Here is a 6965-nt window from a genome sequence, read left to right as displayed (position 1 = left end):
TTACAAAACAAATAGATGGATCAGATGAAAACAATGAGAGCAAGATTGTAATCAACCCCGTAAAACTTACCACAAAAAAGAAGAAGAGGAATCAGAGAAATTAAGTAATAAAAATGATATCTTTATTCTTTAACAATTACCTTGCTTGCTGTGTTGAAGGCTGCCTTTGCAAAGAATGAAAAGATCTATGCCTAATCTGCAAAACAGAGGGAGAGAAGAGAGAATAAATGAATTTTGCAGAGAGAGAACAAAACCATAAATATATATGATCTGCAAAAACAGCTTGAGTTCATATCTCCGCCAATTGTATATAAGTCTGAGTTTTGATATCCAAGATCTATGAGTAAAGATCAGAGAAGACTGTGGTTTAATTTTGAGAAGATTCCCATGTTTAATAATTAAAAAAAAAAAAAAAAACATCCAAAGCCTACCTTTGCGATAAACACTATATATCTCTTTAACACTCCAAAGAAAAAAAAAAAAAAAAAGGGGCCCATCATCAATCCTATAAACCAAAAATTCTTGAGAGAAAGAGATTGAGAACATAGGATGAAAATAAATAGATCTAATGAAAATAGAGAGTGAGAGCTAGATTATAATTAACCCCATAAAACTTGCAAACAAAATAATAATAATAATAATATCTAATTAACAATTACCTTGCATATGAAGCCTGCCTTTGTAAAGGAAATATATAATTGATCTGCAAAACAGAGCAAGAGAAAGATAGATTAGACTGAATTTTGCAGAGATGGAACGAAACCAAAAAAAAAAAAAATCTTGATAAAACTGATTTAGTAGAGAAGTAGAAATTGAATTTTGTAGAGAGAGAGAGAGAGAGAGAGAGAGAGAGAGAGAGAGAGAGAGAGAGAGAGAGGAGGTTCGGATGAATATGAGTGGTAGAGGCGTGTTTTTTTTTGAGAAAAAATACATGAAATCAAAAAATTACAATGGGAATTTATGAAAACCTCTTCCTATATAAGATACAGAAATACCCAAATACATGCATCACTGATTCCGAGAAATTCTTTTCAAATTCCTTATCAAATTCCATAGCATTCATTGAACAACGGGGGAGCTGTATATTAAGGTTACTATTGGAGAAGAGGAGATGAATATTGAAATACGCAGGTGTGGAAAGAAAAAAAAAAAAAAAGAGCACACCAAAATTACAACTGATTCACTTAAATTTAGACAAGTGGATCTTGGCACATGACACAAAATTAGAATTCTCCTTTAGAATTGCAATTGGAGTTTCTCTCTACTTCACCTAATATATATATATATATATATATATATATATATATATATATATATATATTTGCAGAATTGCTGATTTTTCAAGTTAGGCTTAGATTGCACTTCTGACAAGTCATTCATCTTGGATAAATACATATTTGTGTCGCATACAAAACATACAATATTATAGGTTGAAGCTACTTTGCTAGAATTGGGTGTGTGATGGAGTAGACATAGTATTGAACAATACTTGTATAAAAAAAAATGACGGAGAGAAGTGAACATTGTCAAAACATTGCTATGAGGATTTTACAAAGTCGCTTTTTTTTTTTTTTTAACCCCAACTCAATCTACTTAGATAGGGTATTAAAAAAGGTTTAGTTGGGAATTAAATTTGGAACTTCAATTTGAGATTTTTAGGGGTAATTCTTTTTATTTTTTAGTATAAATTTCTTCATAGCTAATCAAAGTTTTGTCCATTTGTTGTAGGCAAACTATCAAGTTCTACTCAATGATGCTAATTCAAATTTGTAAGTATGTTTTTCCCCCACAATATGGAGAAATTATATAGTCCTCTGGTGGATCACGTCACTTGTCCACCATTCCACTAAAAAACTCCAACTTGTTTAAAATTGCTAAATCAGTAATCAATTTTTGTTTAAATTTTTTTTTAATTCAACAATTTTAAACAGATGAGAGTTTCTAAATGGAATGGTGGACTATGTTACTTGTAAACCATGAAAACCTTATAATTTCTCCACAACATGACACTTTAATAATTTGAATCTCTCAATATTCCAATTATATAATTTTTTATGTGCACCTTAGCTCTGGTATTCTTGGGCTTTCTCTGCAGACTTTGACGGGAGTGAATATAATTGTTGCTGTTGGGCCGCGTTGGGATTTTTCTTTTCCAAACAATAAAGTAGGAAATTGTGTGGTTTTACTTTGTCTCCTCTACTGTGCTGCTCATTGTTTCAGCCCAAATAATAAGTGTTTCTTTTGCCACAATCATGGATTCGTTGGTGTTATTATTTTCCTCATTAAAATTACAATCATCCTGTAATTTTTTATTTTGTACTATCAAGGATACGAATCTGTTTGAATTGTTCTTTCTTGGGTTTTGATCTCTCTCTTTTATGAGCTATTGCTTTAATTGGGAATTCTGGAATTAGCCACAGATCAACTTGATCTGGAATTGGCCACAAATTTTGTAACATTAAAAGTCTGTCAATCACTCAATTGGCCCTTTTGGGTATAGTTGAAGTAGAGTCGCTTGAACTTCCTAACAAGGTTTATGTTTCAAGTTTTTAGAAAAAAAAAAAATTATAACGAAGGGAAATTTAGGACCAAAGAGGGAAAAAATTGGCTTTGATACGTAAATTGTTGTGTTGGCCAAAAGAGAATTTATTTTGGTGGCAACTGTTGCACAGTAATAACCGTAATAACGGCCTCTAAGAAGGCAACACATGCAGCTTGTACTGTGTTTTAATTTAAACAACAGAAAACAAGTAGATGAAAACGACTTGTCGTTGATTCTGTTTCCTCCTTCAATCGTCCATTATACTTTCTGATATTCTTCATCAATGAATTACTGCCTCACTGAGGTATAACTTTGTTTAAGTGCTCATTGTTGCTATTCAAAACCCACTCCGGATGTTCTTCGTGAAATCTCCAACCTAACATAAGATATTATGAATTCCACAATGTGGGATTAAGAAATAATATTCGACCTCAATAGCAAAGGAAGTGGAAATGGCATTAACAATAAACAATACAGGTACATAAAATCTGAACCACTGAACGATATAAAATCCTAAAGCTCCTAGCACATTATGAGTTAGCTAGGGCCTAGGGGTGGGAAAGTAACAATTACAAGGTGGGGGTTATGATGGGCCGCAAAGTGAAAATTATGAAGTGTTAAGACATGATTGTTGTTTCCGACAACGTGACTAAAGCAGACTAATCTGACTCAAAAGCTAGAAAGAAGAAAAGCAAAAAAAAAAAAAAAAATAGTTTAGGGAAAGTGGGTGGAAGCTTGATCAGAGAAGAACCCAAACAGTCCATTTGATCATAGGGAAGAGCCAAAAACAGAAGGAATGACAGACGTTTCCTTAGAGTAAGAAGAGAGGCACATGGCAGCAGAAGCAGTATCCGCTCTTATTGAGAAGCTGATTTCCTTGTTGGGCGAAGAAGCAACACTGTTACGAGACATCCATGAAGAAGTAGCTGAGATCAAAGATGAACTGGAGAGCATTCAGTCCTTCCTCAAGGACACAGATACAAGGGCTGCAGCAGAGGATGACCTGAGCGAGGGTGTCAAAACTTGGGTGAAACAAGTAAGAGAAGAAGCTTTTCGCATAGATGTTTTCATGGATGAGTACTTGCTTCACATGGCTCAACATCATCCTCATCGGCGTCTTGGATTCAATGGTATCCTCCAAAAATCAGCTCGCTTGATTACAATGTTAAAACCTCATCATGAAATAGCCAATAAGGTTCAGAAGATCAAAACATCACTCCAGAGAATCAAGGAAAGAAGTGAAAGATATGGATTCCAATTATCCACTGGTCTAGGATCAAGCAATGGTTCTCAGAATCTTAGGTGTCATGACCCTCGAATGGCTTCTCTTTTTATTGATGATGCTGATGTTGTGGGCATTGAATCTCCTAGAGATGAATTGATTGGTTGGCTAGTAAAAGGACAATCTCACCGTATTGTGGTTTCAAAGTGGTGGTAATGGGGGGGCGGGGCAAAACCACTCTTGCCAAGAAAGTCTATGATCACCAGATGGTGAGAGGACACTTTGATTGTCATGCTTGGATCACAGTGTCTCAGTCATACAACACGGTGGATCTACTAAGGATCATGATAAAGCAACTTTGCGAGGCAAGAAAGGAGTTTCCTCCAAAGGGAATTGACTCAGCTGACAAGATGTCCATAATTAGCAAAGCAAGAGAATACTTACGAGAAAAAAGGTATGTTGTTGTATTTGACGATGTTTGGGAAATCAATTTTTGGGGGGAGATAGAATATGCTTTACCTAATAACTTAAAAGGTTCAAGGATAATGATCACAACACGAAAGTGGGAGGTTGCTAATTTTTGCAAAAAGTCTTCACTTGTTCAAGTTCACACCTTGCAACCACTACCACTAAATAAGGCATGGGAGCTCTTTTGCAAAAGGACATTCGAATTTGAATTTGGGGGACATTGTCCCCCAGTGTTGAAGAAATTATCTCATGATATTCTTGAGAAGTGCAAAGGATTACCGCTTGCAATTGTTGCTGTAGGTGGTCTTTTGTCAACCAAGGACAAAACTCTCTTTGAATGGCAAAACTTGCACGATAACCTTGGCTTTGAGTTAGGAAGAAATGCACATCTTGCAGGTGTCAACAAAATTCTATCCCTAAGTTTTGAAGACCTACCTTCCAACCTCAAATCTTGCTTCTTATACCTTGGTATGTATCCAGAGGACTACTCTATTAATTGCATAAAATTGATTCGACAATGGATAGCTGAAGGCTTTGTGAAAGCATTGGAGGGTAAAACATTTGAGGAGGTTGCACAAGAATACTTGACTGAATTAATACATAGAAATTTGGTAGAAGTATCAAAGGTCGACTTTTCTGGAAAAGTTAGAGAATGTCAACTTCATGATATCTTGCGCAAGGTCATCTTTCAAAAGATAAAGGATTTGAGATTTTGTCATATTCTGTCAAATCAAGAGTCTAGCTTTGAAGGACTAACACGACGCATGTCAGTAGACAGAGTTTCATATGATGTACTGAATGGAATTGGGGACACTCACATTCATTCTCTTTTATTGTTCAATCTTGATGAATTGTTGAAGCCTTTCATGAGTACATTTTGTGCTAATTTCAAGCTTTTGAAAGTGGCAGATTTTGAGCATGCTCCATTGGATTGCATTCCTGAAGATGTAGGAAGTTTATTTCATTTAAGGTACTTAAGTTTGAGATATACCCAAGTAAAAATGCTTCCAAAATCCATGGGAAAGTTGCAAAATTTGGAGACTCTAGATCTAAAGCAATCCCTAGTGTCTGATATACCTGTAGAGATTAACAAGCTTTGTAAGTTGCGAAATCTTATAGCCTACTATCGTGACAATCAAAAAGATTTTACTTTGGCTTGGGAAAAAGGTGTAAAGATTCAAAATGGTGTTGGGTATTTAACAGAGTTGCAAAAGTTGTATCACGTGGATCTGAATCATGTTGGGTTTGATCTAATTGAAGAGTTGGGAAAGCTGAGACAATTGAGGAAGCTAGGCGTGAAAAACCTATCAAAGGAAACATCGAAGGCTTTGTGTGCCTCTATTGAAATGATGAACCACCTTCAATCTCTTGATATAGCCTCAATAAGCGAAAATGAGATAATTGATCTACAATCCATTTCATCGCCGCCTCGATATCTTCAACACCTCTACATAAGAGGGCCTTTAGAGAAGTTCCTAGATTGGATTCCAATGCTTCAACATCTAGTTAGATTATGGATTTTTTGGTCAAGTTTGAATGATGACCCATTGAATGCCCTTCAAAATTTGCCTAATTTGTTGGAGCTCAAAATCTCGCAGAAAGCATACAATGGAGAGCAATTGCAATTTAAGATAGGAGGGTTTCCAAAACTCAAGAAGCTATCCCTCCTACACTTGAACATATTGAATTCATTAATGATAGATGAAGGAGCATTGCCTCTTCTTGAAATTCTTTCAATTGGGCTTTGTTTGGAACTAAAAGTTGTGCCATCTGGAATCTATCATCCGAGAAACCTCAAAGAATTGAGATTTCATGATATGCCCCAGAATTCGAAGAAAGTTTGGATCCTGAGCAAGGACAACGTTATTGCATCGTTGAGCATGTACCGATCGTTTATCTCACTCACAAGGTTCGCATAGGATATTACGGTTTTGAGGCCCACATTCTCCGTTCCAAGCATTTGATGGGGTTAGAAGGGCAAACAATAAACCAAAACGATGATCATAATGAGAATGATAGCAACAATATCAATGCTTAATTGAGAAAGGTTAGTGCAATATAGCTAAAAATTGGCTTTAAATTTCGTGGTTCTTTTTTTTTTTTTTTAATTTTTTTTAATTTTTTTGACTTGGGTTTTCTTCTTTTACTGGTAAATAATGTGGTGGGATTTGTGTTGTAGATTTGTATAGTTAAAAGCAACTGTAGTCCATTTTATTTTGCATTTGTTGAAATATGTGATTCACCACCTGCTGCTTCCATGGTCTGTTTGTTTGGATTTAGCGGATTTTCCATATTTGGCTTAATAGTTTGAATCATCAATAGTCCTATATCTTTCTTTTTCTTTTTCTTTTTGATAAACAATGGTCCTATTAGACCATTTTTTATATGAACCTTGACACTGGAATTGTTGGGCTTTGTCTACAGACTTGGATGAGGAGGTGATTATAATTGTTGCTGCTGGGACACGTTATTGGGCTTGTTTTTGAAGAGAATCAAGGAGGAAATCACGTGGTTTTCTTTTACATGTTTGTCGTTTTCTCCTCTATTGTGATGCTTATTGTGTCAGCCCAAATAAGTGGCTTTTAGCCCTTTTTTTTTTTTTGCCACAATCATGGGTTTATTGGTGTAACTATTTTCGTCGTTAGAATTGCAGTTTCCCCGTAATTGTTTATTTGTGGGAGGATGTGAACGGTGAACCTCTTTGAAATGAGACATAATGAATGAGTTATAGAA

General features: G+C 35.4%; 1 pseudogene; it reads left to right on the top strand.

The window, feature by feature from the left end:
• Nucleotides 1-3374: 3374 nt before the first annotated feature.
• LOC142638433 (disease resistance protein RPM1-like) lies at nucleotides 3375-6270 on the top strand (annotated as a pseudogene).
• Nucleotides 6271-6965: the final 695 nt, after the last annotated feature.

The sequence above is a fragment of the Castanea sativa genome, chromosome 6 (assembly GCF_040712315.1).
Source record: "Castanea sativa cultivar Marrone di Chiusa Pesio chromosome 6, ASM4071231v1".
Lineage (NCBI taxonomy): Eukaryota > Viridiplantae > Streptophyta > Magnoliopsida > Fagales > Fagaceae > Castanea > Castanea sativa.
This window is presented reverse-complemented; position numbering and strand designations above follow the sequence as displayed.